Raw genomic sequence first — 18,769 nt, 5'->3', positions numbered from 1 at the left:
GGAAATGAAGGTGCCATATCTCCATCCAGAGCCGTCAAATGCATGAATTATTTGTACAGAAAGAAACATCAGTGTCTGCAGTGCCTTAAAAGTAGCTCCTGTCTGTCCATAAATGGCATTACTGGGTGCACTTGAAGCCTTATTCCACTGGCTCCACTGGTGGGAGGATCTGGAGTCCGTCCATCAGTGAGTACAGATTAAATCACCTGACTTTAAGAATCATTCCAGTTTCTAAAGACATTTGAAATGCTCCAAAATAGGCAGCATATTCATGTTAAGTTTCAGGGGCCATTGACTAACACCATGCCATCTTCACCATCCATCAGAATATATCAATTATTAAACAAATCTACAAAGTCAGAAACTAAGGTAAGCCCTACAAAATGGCAGGTATGCAAGTTTCTTGCCAGCCTCTCTCCAGTGTTTACCCAGCTGAAAGAAAAAAAGTAGAAAGAGTCAATCCTTTTAAGGACAACAAAACATCAACAATTTTAATCTGGAGCTGGCTGTGAAACTAGAAGCACTTACCCACCTCTTTCCCGCCCCTGGTCAGCCTCAATGTTGCACTTCTCCTGCACATTCACACCTAGAAGAAGCTACATACAGCTGTTGGTATTTTTTGTACCTGGGGCAAATGCACGTCTAACAATATTTTCAGAGCTGCCAAGACATCCAGGTCCCACTGGCTTCACTGCCACCATGATCTCCTGAGCTGTGGGTACCCATCTGCTGGCCTAAGCAAACCTCTCCAGAAGCCTGGTTACATTACTTTTGACTGCCTGAACCTTCACACTCTGGTTAACCAGGAGAAAAATGGCTTAATGCCTGTCTTGGGTCACTTGACACCATCTTTCTCCATACCACAGAGACCATGGATGGAGCCAGGGAGAGGAGCAGAGCCGGCTGGGAGGAAGGAAGGAGCAGAGGGGAGGTGCAGCACCAGCTCCACCAGTGGCAAAGAAGCACCTTGTACTCCATCACTCCATCACCCTTCAGTCCCATCCCAGTTTTGCTACATGCTAATGCTACTCTTTACATAGTCAGCTTTCTGAAGAAGTCCAGGAATTTAGCAGGCTTCACAGGAAAATGATGAATATTCCCAGAGACCCAAACTTGACATCTTTCTGGCATTATGTTGAAAATAATTCCTGTTTGTTTTTTCTTCTGGTTTCTCATGGTGGAGGAAAGGAAGACTAATCACCAAGAAACACAGTCAACTGCAGATGGGACCCCAGAAAGCTTTTTTTCACCCTATCTGAAAATAGGAGCTCATTTAGACACTGTAAGGACTACCTGCTAGGATATCACTCTGATTCTTAGTAAGGCACTCTTAGTAAGACAGCCAGTCTTCAAAAATCAGTATTTGTAATCATGCCTCCTACAAATGTATTAAGACTGGTAGCTCCAGAAATTATTTTCCCTTTTCTTGCTCTATTTTAACCACTTGTCTTAATATTAGAGGGAACCACAGTCAGGGGCATTTGCTGTTTCAGAGGTGGGAGCTTAAATAGATTGATGGGTATGAAGACATCAATAAAATTATACTCAAACCAGTGGCAAGTGGGCAAGACATCAGCCCCAAGCCACTGGGATTTGCACAGAGGGGGAGCCCCCAGGGGCCTGTGAAGAGCCATTCCCACACAAGAAGCATGGCACATGGATTGGCTGCCACTGCAGTTTATGGAGGGATTATTTTGATCTTCTTTGAAGCTTTAATTACTGCACTATTCATGCTAGTCCTGTGGTCAGTTCAGCCTATTTTTTGCAACAAGAAACTTCAAGAACACGGTGCAAGCTACTCCCCAACAAGGTATAAACTGGTTGGAATATGCATATACATGTATTTTCACTCCATAATGATTGATAAAGAGCTTATAGTCCCTCCCTACTCACTGCAAGAACATTCTAGTAAGTCTGCCTGTTTTTTTTCCTTCACAGAGGTAACACTCCTGCCATACAGAAAGTGTAACCTTTGAGAATGAAGAGCTCTTCACTAGAATTACAGCAGCTGTAGACAGAAAGTGAAAGCAATGGCATGGCAGGCATTACATCTGAGCAGTACACGATGTTCTCTTTCCTTCAGTTTCACTCTGGCAGCATCTGGATAACTGAAAAGGCACAAGGTTCTCCCAAAACCACAAGCTACTCTGTATCTGTGGGTACTCTCTTAAATGTATATTCCTATGGAATAGAAAAAAACCAAACCCAAAAAAACCTGGAAAAGCAGCTCTTCCTTCCCTATCACAAAGTACCTAGTTTAAAGATTTGCCAGATTTGCCATGGAAATACTACTAACAGTTGTGAAAACTTAAGGTGGGACAAGATCTTGGAGGCACATTTGTGAAGTAAGTCACAGGCTTTGCTCAAAGGCTGGAAAAACATCTGTTCCTCAGAGGATATGTGCAGAATATTGCATGGTATCAATTTATCTTTTCTCTGCAAATACAGAACGGGCAATACAATTTTTTGAGAAGTTATCTTTACTTGTGCCTTGCTGATAAACTTTTAAACTATTCCCTTTGTTTACTAAGGCTGATGCAGTTAAGAAAAGCATCAATCATCCCATGTGACCAAAGAGATATGCTGAAATGAGACCATATGCTAAATTTAGGATTCAGAGAACTGGGTTCTGCATTTGTGTCTGTGCCAAGACTGTTCCAGGATACATGGAAACATGATCTTTTTTTAAAGAACAGTACTTGGAGCAAAATTCTGCTCTTTGGTCACAGACTGAACTCTGCCTTCATATAGGATTTTGCAATATGACCACCTTTTTCAGCTACTCCGCTGTGAATACCACTTGCAAAGATTTCACCATCTGTACTCTGAGACAAGCCCTGCTCAGAAGTCAAACTCATCAGAGGGATAGAGCCTTCTCTCAGGTAAAAAAACCTATTAGACTCATCTGCCCAGAAATACTTCAGAAATGAGAGATTAACACTGAAAGGAAAACAGAAGTGCACTTTACTCAGCTGCTTGGACTGTGGACACATGGATTCCCCCTGCCTGCAGTGTGTGGGGAGACAAGACCTCTGCCTGGTACCTTTCCTATCTGCCATGAGGTGGAGGAGGATCTTACCACAGGTGCTGCAGAACATGTCTTTGTTCTGATAATCCCAAATTATCCCACATCTTTTTTTGGAACCAACAGCAAAACACTTCATTAAAGAGTAGTAAATGAGGAAAAGTGGGCATTGCCATTCTTAGAGGTACAAGGCTTACAGATTCAAAGTGAAATCCTCACTTAGAAATGAAGCAAGAAAACCCATAAAAACCAGCAACAGACTTTCTGGACTCATAGCTAGTTAGAAAGCAAAACCTACGCTCTCTGGTCTTTTAACTGCATGTAATGGTGCCTCTTTTTTCTTTACCATTATTCTTTCAGTGATGCCCTGTTGAACAGGGAGGGATGGGGCAGACATCACTGGCAGATTTGTTTCTCACTAAGCACCTTTTGCTGTGAGCTGTGTTAGAGTATTCATCATGGCCAGTCTGCTCCACAGACCCAGCTCCTGTGTTGGCTGTAACACTTTGCTCCACATTGTAGCCACAGTAATAACTTTCCTGCTTTTCCTAATGTTTTGATGTCAGCAGAAAAGACTATGTCCTTCCTGCCCTTCACCAAGAAAGAGTTCACTGCAGCCAGGAAAGGTGGTACCTCATTTACTCTGGTGCCTGGAGGAAGGAGGCAACTTCATCAAGAAAGGCCAGAAAGCCAAGAATTGGAGAGCAGGCAGGATGGGAGAGCACAGGTCCTGGGCAGAGTGGTGTAAGGCATGGCCTGGCCATTAAGAAGAACCTGTACAGGTAATACTTCACCTGCTTCCCTAGGTTCCCAAACAAAATGTGGCAGGGCTACAACAGGACTATAGCTGCTAAGGGGAAAGCTTTGTGGGGTCAAAAACCTGGGAAATCAAGCTGCTGCATGACAGATTCATGCTAGCAACAGCTACCCAACCTTCCAAGGCCCTGCAATGCAGTGTCCAGGTTGTGCCCACCTCATTGGAAAGCAGATGGAGGAGGGAAGCATTCAGCATGCACTCCTCTCCTGCTGCTGTACCCAAGAATGATACACAAAGTAGAATGAAGAAAAGCCCTTTTATTCTCAAGCGACAGAGGGCAAAAAACAACCAGCCCGTCTTTCCCTGAAAACATAACAAAACAAAAACCAAAGAAAACAAAGGCAAAAGTAACTCAAACATGTACTGAAATCAGCAAAACAGACTGCATGATAAACACGCCCAGGAAAATGTACTGTGAGAACTCATACTGTATATGGAGCGTTTCATCAGCACTATAGCATTTCTGTTCCACCCAAAGGGTGTTAACATGCCCTGGCTGGGATTCAGATATTACACATCAAAACACACTCCTTTGGTTTCCATGCAGAGCTTATTCTCCCTCAGCAGCAAAGACACGAGTTCTTATTTTGCAGTGATCTCAGGCTTCGTTAAAGTTAGCCCTTGGATTTGCAGACTACAAGTTCACTGGAGAAAATCCATCTTATTTTAATACAATAAACCCAGAAGGTTGCTCTTTTTTTGCTTCTGGACTTAGCCATAATGAAGCAAGGCTTCAGCCTCTCAATACCCACAATGAAATTTCCCTTGTTATGGCTCCAGTGTTGAACACTATCACAACACTTGAAGAACACAACATCTGTGCCTGAGCACATCCACTTCTCTGGCATTGCAGCAACCTACATCAGCTGGGAATTTGGGCCAGGCTTCTAACAGATTGCTAAAGATCATCTGATTACAGTATCTTTGCCACAATACTCATCTGCACAAGCATGGATGTCTGCTAGTCTGGTGAAAATACAAAATAATTGCTTTAGTTTCAGCTTTAAAAGAATACTTTGCTTCCCGGGGGCTTCTTTCATGTTTTTTCTCAGGTCTTGCAGGGAGTGAAGATGGGACATGTTAGAATCTGCTGGCATCAGGGTGACAACACATCTTGCCACCTTCTCCAGGAGCCATAAATCGATTCTTTATAATCAGTCCAATATCTGATTTGCTTTCTTCTTAAGCTTTGTGTTACATCTGACGACTGACCATGATTTGTCCTCAGTATCTGGGATTTCTAAATATTTTTCTCTCAAAGGCTGCCTAAAAGAGAGGTGGCGACTTTCCTGTACTTCACTCAGACAACTTTGGGAGGAGCTTGTTTACAACAAGAGGTTTGTTGTCATGGTTGTCAGGGAGTAATTAATTCCTTGCACTGGGGAGCAGTTATCCTCAAAATAATCCATTTTATTCTGGAATTAAGCACTCACATGTGAATCCACTCCTGAATACCCACACATAACTGCTGCTGCTGTTTAGCTGTGTCATTCGGAATCCATGGAAGCCAAACTCTATGTGTTCTTTAAAGCTGTCAAGAAACATCAGCATTTGACACGTGATTCATAAAGAATTTTCCACCAAGGTGAAAACTAGAAGGCTATGAAAGCTCAAACAATTATCAACAATCACTTCACTGATGCAACTCGAGGGCATGGTTCTGTTAGACCACTGCATTCTCACAAGCTCCATGACCAGGTTTACAGGTGACGTCCCTAAAACTTTTAACAAGCACTTTTACTACATGGATCCCTCTGAAAGCAGTGGGAAATTATGCATGCACATACCTGCAGGATCAGAATCTTAAACTGTGAGAGTACCTTTTAGAGCCTGGGCAGTCTTTATCTCAGTGTCCTGCCTAACATTTCTTTGCCTAAGTACAGGGTGAGTGCTTTATAGGGTGCTATACATTAGAAAAGAGCCATTGTAAAAGAAAAGTGCTTAATCTCATTGTTCCCACACTGATGGCTTGTGAGGCTCAGACAGGATTGCAAGAAGTCAATGACATTTTAGAGGCCCTCAGGGATGAAGAGAAAAATTATTCCAGATAGCAAACACTGAGAAATGTGTTCAAGGAAGAGTTTTCACATTCACTGGCCATGAACTGCACCTGATTTAATCCACCTTGCTTGGATTGGGCTTGTTTCCCACAGCTACCTTTGTTTGTATAACATACTGTTCTGCAACACACAGCAAGAACTATTTGCACACTACACTGAAGTGCGATTTAATATTTGCTTAAAGCTTTTATTTTATTGTCTGGGCAAGGGCAGTTTCTACCACTGAAGTTAATAGCTAACCACAACTACACCTTTGCTACCCATAGTTGTAATTGTTAGCACAGCACCCAGATTCAGCAGCAAAAGACATAAACTACTTCTGCCTAACCTCACCAACAGAAGCAAAAGCAGCCCTTTCAGCAAAGCAATTCCTCCTTTTCTCCTATACTTCTAAGAAAATGTATTCAAGAAAAGTATACGCTATTTCAGATTTGTAAAAAAAACACTCTTATGATTACTTAGACAGTTTCTTTACAAACAGATCATGGCAGGCACAGACTTGGGGGCTGGGATCCTCTGAATCACCCACTGTGAGCTAGAAACATGTCTGTCACATGAACTTATTTACAGTTACAAAAATAGCACCATGAAAGACACAGATGTGTTGAGCACAAAAAAAAAAATTGAATTAGTTATTACAGATATACTACTTGACACTGGAGAATTTAAGAAAGAAATATCTTTCTCTTGTACACACAATTGAAAGATGTGCACTTAAAGTGTACTAAATATTAAATGCTTGTACTTATGCTTGTTGAAATGATATGATCTAATGCTCCTTTTTCTAAAAATGCTACTATTTCCTATGCCACAGGACATACAGGATATGAATAGTTAATAGGATTGGTTACAAAATGTGCTTTTAATTTAAAGGTTTTGTGTTGACCACAGACCAACAGCAATTAGCCTCACTTTGTGATCTGCAGCAGCTATTTCTATCTCAGAAGTTTCCTAAAATACTACTGAGCTAGAGTGAGACAACTCAACTCATCTTCATTTCTCATCTAAGCTGCATAATTATTACTAAACAAAACAAAGTTAGACTTCTTCATATTCTCTTATCAATCTCAAATCTCAGAATTGTTCTGGCATCCAAAAAAATTAGTTTTTATATGATTGAATGAAATGTGTTCAAATGTGTGAGAATTGGACTTCTGGAAATAAAGTTTTTCATTTCACCCCAGCACAGCATTGGCAGAGCAGAGATTGTCTAAGCTTCTCATCAACACCCAACCATTTTTCAATACAGCCCAGGAGCACGTATCTCTAAATAGGAGAAGGACAAATGAAATCTCAAATCTAAACAGAAGAAGGAGAAATGAAATCTCAAATGGATGTACTTGAGATTAGACAGCCATCCAATGTTTGTCCATCTTTTGACTAATTCACCAGGTAGTTCTCAACGTCACAAAGTACATTCTAGCTGTTGACTGATCAGTGGAAATTGAGTGAAACCATTCACAGTCATTTCATGCCTTCAGCAAAACTGATACTGGATTACATCTTTTGGTTACCGTTGATCTGCCCCTGCTCTAAGTGGATGACCCCAAAGGTGGAATGCAAAAAAAAAAAAAAAGGCCAACCATGTATTTTATACCCAATTCTATTAGCAACTCGAATCTCAACATGACTAAAGCTCAAGCACTCTGGCCAGTGAGTTACTGACTCCCTTTCATCATCCTGGATGTCATCACTTCCCCTGTACTCCATGTACGTGTTTGCCCCAGCATTTCAAAACAGCACTTCTGTGACTGAAGAAGAAGCCACTTCCCATATTGCAGGGCCTTTGCCCAGACCTCTGGCTGTGAGAAGTGGCACCTGGATACACCAGGAGTGCAGCCCCTACCCTCTATTGTGTGGTTTGCTAAGGGAGTGCTGCCATGCAGCAGTCTAATTTAGATGACATATTAAATAAATGGTAACACTGAATTAATTTTTCAAACTCTCAAGCTTCTTTCCTCTGTGCTTATTTCATTTTTGCCAACTGGGAAATGAAAACCAACGGAGTTGGTTTCACTTTTGTTTATATTTGGTTTCAATTTTATCCTCAAGTTTTGCTTTCATCTTTTTCATGTAACACTGCTGGGATTTCAAATGCTGCAGGCAAGCTCTCAGTAATTTAAAAACATTACTCTCCTATCCTGCCTGTTTTCTTAGTGCAGAATTATTTTTCTATTAGATAAACTTTTCAAGATGCTGACACAATTTTAGAAAGTGTTTTGGGGTGGAGCTGTTTAGTTTTGATTTTACAGATTTATATGCCTCATCCAATTAAATTCAATTCTTCACTGTTTTCCATTTGATTCATGTCTCACTTGCATTTAAAGTCCTAAATACGGAATTCAACAAAACACCTTAAAAGAGCAGTCAGTACACCAAATGCACAGAAGCCCACAAATGTGTTATACATGTATTCATGAAATGCACATAAAGAGCTGAATTTATTGCTACCTTAATTTATTAACCAACAAAGGCAGTATCTTGCTTAGATAAAGCTGTAAGAGGCTTGCCTGGAATGCTGTCAAGCAACATGCAACATCAATAGAAATATTACAGTCCAGGCTTTGTCTTCTGTGCACTTATCAGGCCCTTCAAGGGCATATATCCCTCCATATGTATCAAAAAGCAGAACTTAACCACAGGTCACACTTTTCAAAACCAAATGCGTAAGCAACCTTTCCTTCTTTTGTGCTGCATTAATCTTAAGTATCTAAGTCTTTTAAAAGTACTTGAAATAATTTTACAGCAAAAGGGAAATGGTTGGACAAAATCCACTGTCACGTGCAGTTCAGAACAAAGGACAAATTTAACCAGTTTTGACACACCTTAATGCCATTCCTAACACCAGAAATATGCTGGGAGCTACAAACCAAGCTACAAACCTGTCAACGTTAGCTGAAAAACAATCAAACAGAAATCAGCCCTACTCTTTAATAGACAGGAATAAGAAAATTTTTACTTCCAAGCTTATCTTGAGAGATAGCAACCTATATAGCAACAATTGAATGTTAAAATAACTTAGGAGTTAAAATTTAAATTCTGCACCTGGGGTGAAACAATATGCCACATGCAGGCAGATTTGATCCTGGATGTGTGTCCAAGCTGCAACAAGATAAAATGTTTGCTTTGTCCTAAAGACTGCTGTACTTTAATGCAATCTGCTCCCAAGCAAACAAAGGGATCAGAAGATTTCCGGCATACAGAAAGCTGGGCTTGCAATATATTACAAATTAAGAAATCAAACATTACTGTACTGCTTACCACTTCTTTCTTCTCTAGGTAGTTCAAAAAACCAGAACTTTTACAGGAACTTCCAAGAAATTACAAACATATCCAGCCCTAACTGTAAGAGCAAGTTTTAAAACCTTTTCACAGTTTATTAACAAGAAGTATGTACTGTACAATGTATTATTTATGCTATATACAAAATATCTTATTTTTTTATATATGTAGATACATAGATATGTACATCTGTGTATATATATTTACACACACAGGCTGATATTAAATTCTAAGCTGTTCTCATGGATTCCATTCCACTAACTGTTTCAGGGTTTTTTAGTGGCTATTTTAATCTTAACACAAGAGTTTACACATAGTCAATACAAAGAAGAACCTTCATACATTCCAATAAAACTTCTGAAAAAAATGAAACCAAAACAAAACCAAAAAAACCCAAGAGGAACTTATTAAGTGGAATAATATTTTGCCTAATGCTATTCATACATGAGGAATATGCAACTTAACAAATCTGTTCCTTTCATTCATTGTATCCAGAATCTTTTAAGCTTACTTATTGTTTTGTTTTGCACTTAAGATCTCGAAGGACAAACCAGAAAATGTTTTGCACTAATCACAGTTTGTAGCAGCACTAGCTGCAATAAAACTTCTGTAAACACTGCCTCATGGTTTATGCCCTCAATATCACAATGCATTGCCTTTGAAGAATCAGGTTTCAAAAGAGCAATCTTTACAAATGAGACACAGAGATAAGCAAGAGTAACATGTGATTAGTTTTGTATCTTTACCTAGAAACGGACCATGACTTTTTATATATGATGCACAAAATAAAAGCTGAGGTTCTAATCCTGCAAATGTCAGAGGAATTTTGCAGGGGTGCTGCTCCAATGCAGTGTTAAATGCATACAGGATACACTTGACCTGACTGGTGTCAGGTTAACAAGAGCTGGGGTAGCAAGCCCAAATTAAACAGGATCATCATAGGCTGTTTTTTCCTGGAAGTTTGATAAAATCTTACACTGCAAGTTTCACATAACAAAGGGCCTTGCTTGTCTCTGTTATCTGCAAATGGACTGCAGCTTACGCTTCTCAGTGGAAATTTCTACTAGCAGTTTTCAGCAATGATTCTTGATCAGCATCTGCAGTAATTCTCTGTCAGCAGTCAGTGCCCAAAATTTGATACTGAACTGTCCTGACTGCTAAGTTGCACAGCAAGTTTCTCTCCAAAAGACTGACTAATCTCTCGTGAACCCGAGTAAACTCCTGACATACACGCAGTGTCTGTGAGCACCACAATTTAAGTACTGCAGGACAAGCATCTGTTTTTTTGAAGTTGCCTCCCAATTGTTTTATTTGGGTCTCATTTATCTTGCCTCTTCACTTTCTTCATGACACTAATGATTTTAAAGAATATCCCCACGGTCCCTTCAGTCACTTCTTTTCCAAGCTACTTACTCTTTCACAAAAGCTCCTTCCTACCCTTCATCATCTTTGACATCATCCACTGAAGCTCAGCAAATTTCACTACTTCCTGAATCAGGAGAGGGGAGCAACACGGATTTGTAGTGGCACGATGGTGCTTTTTATTTCTTTTTTTAACTCCTTCCTAATAATTCCTAACCCGTCCTATCCTTTATTAGCCACATCTTGGCACAGAGCTTATCTTTTCATTGGATTATACAAAGATGTGTGATTTTTTTCCTGAGTAGAAAGTCAGTTCGTGCTTCATTTTTGTGTACAGAAAATTAGGGTTGCAATCCCTTCCACGTGTATTACACTGAAATTGGTCTTTACTGAACTTCATCTGCAAACTTGCATCCACACTTTCAAAATTAGATTTTTCTGCAAACTTTGTGGTTCAGCCTTGGGATTTTCATGGTCCAAATGAGTTAATACAGCCAGCAAACCCATCACATTCCCACCTATCTCTTCCTCCATCCCGTGCATGGTGTAGGCCCTGGGCAGACTTGGAGTGAGGGGTACAACCTCTTTTCATTGAGCAAACTGGCCATGACTACACAGCCCGAAGCAAACTGATCCCACCTTGAAACTGGCCCTGCTTTAGTAAGGACTGCATCCACCACACAACAGCTCAGCAATACCTTTAGAGAAGGCCAGAAGAGTCACGACACTCAACTCCCTGGCAACAAAAGCCAGGCCTAGTTTTTGTCACTGTTTCACATTTATACCCATATTCTCTAGTCCCATTCACTAACCCTTGGCAACCAACCAACCAAACAAAAATGCCCATCCCCGTGTTCTGAGTCTCCACAGAAACCCTGAAAAAGGAGCAGCTCATTTGTTACATCTTCTTTCTGGAGCACCAAAGCAGGCCTACACAAGGAGTTACACACAAGAGGCAACATACCAGCAACTTTCCATTTAGGTTGTTTCAAAACTCTGCAACAAGTATCACCTCTTGCCTTCTACTTCATCCTTCCCAATGGTTTGTTCTCATACCCTCTCTCACCGCCACTTCACTTTGGAAAACCCCCGACACGTTCACTCCTTTAAAAAAATAGAAAGCCTCTTGCAAAAGAATCTCTTTAAACTCTTTCTGGGTGAAGCAAGGCTCAGAGAATTTGTTTCACTCTCCCACTGACTTTATCTTCCTTGGGCACTCCTTCTACGCATGGATAACTTATCAGCAAGCTTCCTGGGTTTGATGAGCTGCAAAGAGCATGTTCTAATTGTTCTCATGCCTTTAGCAGCATGACTCCTTGGCTTACCTAACTGTGTTTGGCACATTTTTTAATGTTCTTTTCCACATTTCCCATTTGAAGACAAAACCTTAACATTTGAAAGAGGTCTTTTTACTTGTACTGAGCTGCTTTACTTTGCTTGTCAGCCTGCTCAGCTTTTTTGGTATTTTTGACAGATGGCATACAAGTGCTTTGAGCCTTTACTATTAGTGTCTTTGAAGAATTACATGCCACTTGCAACTATTTTACACTTTTGGCTGCCTCTCACCATTTGATTAACTTATTTCCTCACTACATGAAGAACTACTTCGGAAGAGTAAACACTGCCACGACAACTCTTGCCTTTGCAGCTCCTGAAACAACATTGAGTTTAAGTGTCATTCTGACCAGTGTCATGTCAGAACTGGCTGGGATTTTGAATGCAAAATTCGGAACTTAATTCTTGCTGGCCAGTACCTTGTCCAGAGGTGTTTCCCCCAGTGTATCTGTAAAAGCTACACCCAGAAAGTAGGGGTTTTTGGCACCTGGGCAAATTTCATGTTGGGCCATGACATAATCTGCATGGGGGCAACTGAGGCCCCTCATTGACAATCATATTTCCTACTCTTGGAGTTTCTCTGCGCTCCCTTAATATATGACAGGTGCTGTCAACATCTAGGTTCGACAGTCACACAGCCCTAATCTCTCTACTCTTCCTAAACAGGCCTAGAACATCAAGACATGGGACCCTGTGTTACTTCCCCAACCAGTTATTTCCTCTTTAACGAAAAGTTTCCCACATTATGCATGTGTAAGCTACTCAGTCTCCATGCATCCACAAAGCTTTTGATATTCCAAGTATTCTATCATTGAGATGTTTTAACACCATGAAGGTGATTGCACCACTTTAAGAGAGAGAGTGTCATGGCAAATCTTACAATCCTTATCCATCAGCTTTTTCCCACTGTTTGGTTTTTAAACATATATTATCATATATACTGTATATAAAACACATGTTTTCATTGAAGGCATACATAACCTGGCTGCAAATTTATTTACATAAAGCCTATTCTTCTAATGCAGACTCTATTTATAAAAAAGATTTTTATTTTTCTCTTGAATCTTAGCACCATTTTTTCTTCATCATTTTCTCGACTCTATATTAAAAACTGCCCCTAACTCCACTTGGTCACACACATTAAAGACCTTTCTCAATGGAGAAAGGGGCCTTTAACCCCCTGCTTCCTAACAGCCTGCATGTTACTTCTCATACCTCTTGGCTACCCATTTCCACACAGCGTGGCCTGTGATGAACAGCTCTTCTCTAGAGACTGACTTGACAGCTCCTAAAATCTGTCACTTCTGTCAGCAGCAAGTAACTGGGTAGCAGTGCTAATACATGTGCCAAAAAATAATAGTGACTGTCTGCTCTACCTGCATCTGCCAACCTGCTGGGACCCCCAGCCTCAGGGAGATAACACAGGGCTCAGCAGGCTGACACCTTGCTGTGCCTGTACCTCACTGAAGAGCTGCAGTGTGGCACATGCAGTGATACTGTGCCTAAGGAGTTGGAGATCTCACACCTTTCATCATGGTTTACCAGCAAAAAGAAAGGGGCTCACGAAGCAATTCCCTGGCAGCATGTTACCAACAGGGCCAAAGAAGGACGCTGATGCATCTGAAGGGGCTGGCGGCAAAGAAAGACTGCGATTCAGGCTGAGACCATCTGCCTCACCGATCAGTTCTGCTACTTTTGTCTGACTGGCTCTGTGTTAAGGAGAATTTAAATGTTCCTGCTCCACTCTCTTTTTAAGGTACTAGCACAGGCATTCTGCAAAGATTGTTAAGACTTAAATAAAATAACTGCAAATTTAAACATGTTGTATTTCACCTTCAGAAACGGAGATTTTAATTTACAACTGCTCATATCTTCAAGAGAATGCTGTCCGCAAGACCTTAGCACGGTAAGGTGGGCTATAAATTACAACCGTACACTTTCCGGAAGGAAAGTTCTGCACTCCGGAATTCCTTTATCTGAGCCCTGCGTCTAAAGAATTGAGGTTAAGACACAGACTCCTGCTGCTTAGGAGCTCACACTAATCGAAACGAGAGCTAAAGACCCAAGTACCTCTGGGAATCTGGGCCGAGGGATCCAACCCTTCAGGTACTTGCAAATTCGATCCCAGCTACGGCAAGACGCTGGAAATTTGACCCTGCGTGCTGCGCACAAAGGAAATCCTTGTTCCTAACTTCCCTCTGGGGTTAGACGTGCGGCGCTCGGCTCTCTGCTCGCTGGCGTGGGGCAGGACGGCGCCTGCCAAGGCGGCCGCGCCGCCGTGCCCGCACGGGGGGCCGCTCCCGCAGGGAACCGAGGGCCGCGCCACTTCCTCCTTCCGCCTCTCCCGCGGAACCCGCCCGCCCGCCCGGCCCCGCTGCATCTGCCCGCTCCGCGCTGCCGCCGCCGTGCCTCCCGGGGCCGGGATCGGGGCCCGGCTCGCTGCCGGGCGCGGCGGCGCTCGGGCCCGGCGGGCGGCGGCCCCGCCCCGCGCTTGTGTAACGGGCGCTCGGCGAGGCGGCCGCGCCCCGCCCCTTCCCGCCCCCGGCCCGGGGCAGCGCCCCCCCCGCACCGACCCCCGCCCGCGGCCCCTCCGCCCGCGCCGCCGCCGCGCCCCTTCCCTCATCGGAGCCGCCGCCGCCGCCAGCCCCGCAACAAGTGCGGGCCCCCGGCCCGGCCCGGCCCGGCCCGCGCCGCGGCCCTCCCGACCCAACGCCCCCGCCTTTGTCCGTGCGCCCGAGCTCCCTTCCCAGCCGGGAAGCGGCGGGTACCCCCCGTCCGCTCCATCTCCGCCGCGGTCGCGTCTTCCCTTCCCCCCGGCCCCTTCTCAAACGTAGCGGCGGAATCGGGCTCGGCCCCGGTCGCTGCAGCCCGACCTTTTGTTTTTAAAACCGATGCGCATCTGCCCGGGAGCCCCCGCTGCCCCGCACACGGAAACGGCAGCAATGCGGAAAAATAAAATGAAAATTAAACACGAAGAAAATAATAAATAGGAAAAAAAATTAGAAAATAATTCAAAATTACCTTGCCGGCCCGTTTTCGCGGCCCTTATATAATTCCTCAAGGTTACCGCCGTTGCCAGGGGACACGAAATGGAAATGAAAACAGGCGCTGAATAATCGCGGGAGCAAAACTAAAAGTTCAGTGCCTCCGCCCGGGCGGAGAGAGGGCCAGATCGAAAGCAAAACAAGGAGAGGAAGCGGCGAGGCCGCCGGCGCTTGGAAATCCCCCCGCCTCTCCGCCGGGCCGGGCCGGCCGCGCAGGCGGCGGGGGCAGGGCTGCGGCGGCGGGCGCGGAAGCGCTGAGCCCGTCACCGCCGCGCCGGGGCACGGCACGGCACGGCACGGCACAGCGCCGGGGCACGGCACGATACGGCACGGCACAGCACGGCACGGCACAGCTCTGGGGCACGGCACAGCACGGCACGGCACAGCGCTGGGACGCGGCACAGCGCCGAGGCACGGCACGGCACAGCACAGCGGCGGGGCACGGCACAGCCCGGGGCTCCGCCACCGACCCCCGCCCGGCATCGGCTCCCGCTGATCCCCGGCCTCCCGCAACACGCGCTGGCCCGCAGGGCTGCACCGAGAGCTGCAGGCAGCCCCGGGGAGCAAGGGAGCGCTGTTCTGGGATGCACAAACCCAGCGCCCAAAGCAGGTTTTCCCGGAGATCAGAGAGGAATCCCTGCCGCTCAGCTCCACCAGCACGGACTGAATCGCCCCTTGTGTCTTTAGCCCCTCTGCTGAGGTGGGAGTCTTGGTTTCGGTCTGGTACACGCGCATGTTAGAGCTGTCATGGCTTTTGGAAAAGTACCATGTCGTAGTTCCACAATGAGGACAATTACAAATCAGATCCTTTGAACCCAGCGAGGCTCAAGCGGCTGGCTTGCTTCAAGACAGAGCTCTTGGATCTCAACAGATTTTACAAACTGCCATTAGTTATGGAGTCAATGCAGAGACCAAAGCTTTCTACGGGATTTTGATAATCCCGATTCAAACCACAGTAAATAAAATCCGCTGAAGTTGCAATGTGCCATTCCCAGCCCTAGCCATAAATGAGAAAGGAAAAGAGCACTTGGAGGCTGGAGGAGATATGAAATGTAGTAATTTCAAAAGGCCGTATATGGAGACAGACAGGTGTATAAATCTCCCTCGCACACATACCTATCTATACATGTGCTGTATGCACATACACACCAGGTACTCAGCCAAGCAGTGCAGCTCCCTGTGCAGACACACGATGTGCGGCCGGCAGCGGTGGGAGAAGTGCCGGGACACCGGGGGGTGTGCAAGGAGTGGCACAGGGGAGTGGTTAAGGAGCTGTGTGCTCTCCAGCTGTACAGCAAATGGAGGGGGAGCTGTTCTCCAGGTGCTGTGGGCGCTGAGGATCCTTTGTGGCAGCATCCCTGGACGTGCAGAGGACACCGAGCTAGCAATGAGATAGGGAGTCAACCCTTGTGGGTGGTGAGACATCCTGTTGTGGAAAGGCTTTCCTTGCCCTGAGAACGTAATCACAAAACAAATTAGGTTGGCAGAGACCATGGATGTCAGCAATCTACCACCTCCAAAAAAAACCCACTGCGGCCTAGAAGACAGCTGTGGTCCAGTGAAGTAGGAAAGGTCAAAGAAGAGGTTTGGGAAGCAAGACATACTACTACTACATGTCCTACTGTGCCAGGTAGGACAGTAAAATCAAGCGTCTCCTTCTAAACTTCTCTAGAAACATTGCCAGCAGTAAGGAGAGGTCCACATTCATGTGGAGGGGCACAGGTTCCCAGAGCAGCTGCACAAGAGAAGCAAGGAAGGTCCTGCTCATGTGGCTGATACTCCCAGAAGAAACTGATTTCCATGAAGCCATAGTGGCATGAGAATGAGGGATATGGGACACCTGGCTCAAACTGGCATTTTGACTGAGTAGATGTGCAGGGAAAGGAAATATTCAGCAAGACATGGTAGCGACAGACCGCAGCTTATGTAGGAGGGTCAGACCAGGCTGTGGCTATAGGGAAAGGGCTATGAACTCCATGATAAAAGAAGCAGCAAAATCAGCAAACTGCAATAACTAAAGACGAATTTTCACAGATTTAAGGTCTAACTAGGATAATGGTAGGGTATCAGTGCCCTCTGAGCAGGTTGGAGGTGGTTACTATGGCCAGGTTGGATTAGAGAGGAGTAAACTGATTGAAAATGAGAAATTTCTAACCAACTTGTTCCCACTCAGAAATAAGATCTAACAGTTGCAATAACTCATGGAAGAATTGTTTCAGCACTCAGAAACTGTCCCAAAGCTGGTGGAAAATGGCAGGATGAAATGCAAAGAACAGAATGGGGAGGGCTGCAACATGCCTCCTGACCATCATTCTGGCCCGTGTGTAACAGGAACAGCAAAGATCCAGAGAAAAGCAACAGACGTAAAGAAAAATATGGAGCCACCCTGATGTTAGAGTGATACAAGGATTTAAGTGACCCAGATTATACAGGATGGAGAAGTGATAAACATCAGAAAACAGTCAGAGCAGAGAGCATAATGAGTAGAGAAGAGTAGGGGTGGATTATTTGCTTTCTTTTCTAATATAAGAACTAGAGAGCATCAAGTGAAACTAGCAGGTGGCCAATTTAAAACAAACTGGAGGAGGTGGATCTTCATGCAGCAGGTAATTAAACAGTAGGACATCCTCCTTTGAGGTGCCAGTAGTTCACAGGGGATCCCAAAAAAGCACCTGTACACATTCACAGAAGAAAAAAAATCCATGAGGTCTATTAAATGCAAAGACACCAACTCTGCCTCAAACAACCCCCAAAGCCACAAATTTCTTGGGGCTAGAACCTCTTTGGAACCCTTCAAAAAGTCCTGAATAGAAATGCCTGCAAATGGTTTAGGACAGGAATGTTATTCCAACACCTCCCTCCATGCAAAGAGTAGAGTGACTTGGGCTGGCTTTTGCAACACTCAGTAGCTGTCATTTTTTTCTAGTATGTGTTTTTAATTTGTTTGCAGAATGAGCCAGCTGTGAAAAATACTGTAGTTTATGCATCAGTAAATACTGTGTAGAAAAAATGTCATCATTTTTATACTTCAATGTCTCATTCAGAGGACACTATTCACTAAGTGGCATTGCTATGGGTTACGTGAGTTGGTTTTGGTCAAAGGAACCAGTGAGCTTCCCTGAGAAACACTAACCAAACCATTGGGCAGAATTTGCAGCTCGCTCTTGCCATTTCCTCCTACCACCTTCACCTGATCTCAGTGGAGCACATTCAAGGATCTTGATGCATTCTGTGCATTGACAAAGGCCTCTCCCTACACAGCTCCTAGCACCACAAAATCAGAAGTTATACCAGAAGTTAAATCTTCTGTTGTGATTCCTTTTTTTTCAATGCTGAAAGGTAATGGGAATGGGCAGCTTTAGTTTTCTAAACTTAACTTTCAGCAGTGACTCATTCCCTCCAAGAAGAAACTTTAACCTCTTGTGACTTGGCTGTTTCAGTGGGATATGGCAGCTTTAAAATCAGAGAATTTAACCCAGAAGCATCACGCCTTTCCTCTGCAGAGCTGCCAAAGTTTGCAACTTATTCTTTTAAACACCTTTAGACATCTGGCTACAGGAATTAGTTGCTTCCATTAGCATCCTGTCTTTCCTTCACAAATGACTCTCTTTTCTAGCCTGGAGTTCATTTCTGTGAGAAAAAAAAAAAAACTTCAGCCTGGGAATCCCTTAAGTTCCAGAAGGTAAATAAATGTGCAATGTGCCAGCCATTTTGGTGTGGGGATTTTTTGTTTGTTTTTGTTTTGTTTGATTGTTTTGTTTTGTAAGTTTAATAATATTTTTGAAAAGTTAAATATTATTTATTAAAAGTTAAATTTATTACATCTTCCCTTTTTGCTGCTTTT

General features: G+C 43.9%; 1 protein-coding gene across 3 annotated transcripts in view; it reads right to left on the bottom strand.

Annotated features, from left to right (window-relative positions):
* IRF2 (interferon regulatory factor 2) overlaps nt 1-15,142 on the bottom strand; it is a 38,227-nt gene extending 23,085 nt beyond the window's left edge. Inside the window, exon 1 of one of the 3 annotated variants that reach the window (XM_038134932.1) lies at nt 14,903-15,142. The gene's annotated coding sequence lies outside the window, so the exon portion shown is untranslated. Of the gene's footprint in view, nt 1-13,951; nt 14,340-14,902 lie in introns of those variants that run through there. The other 2 variants (XM_038134930.1, XM_038134931.1) reach the window with 2 other exon arrangements.
* Between the last annotated feature and the right edge of the window lie 3,627 nt (nt 15,143-18,769).

This window comes from Motacilla alba, chromosome 4 (assembly GCF_015832195.1).
Source record: "Motacilla alba alba isolate MOTALB_02 chromosome 4, Motacilla_alba_V1.0_pri, whole genome shotgun sequence".
Taxonomy (NCBI): Eukaryota; Metazoa; Chordata; class Aves; order Passeriformes; family Motacillidae; genus Motacilla; species Motacilla alba.
This window is presented reverse-complemented; position numbering and strand designations above follow the sequence as displayed.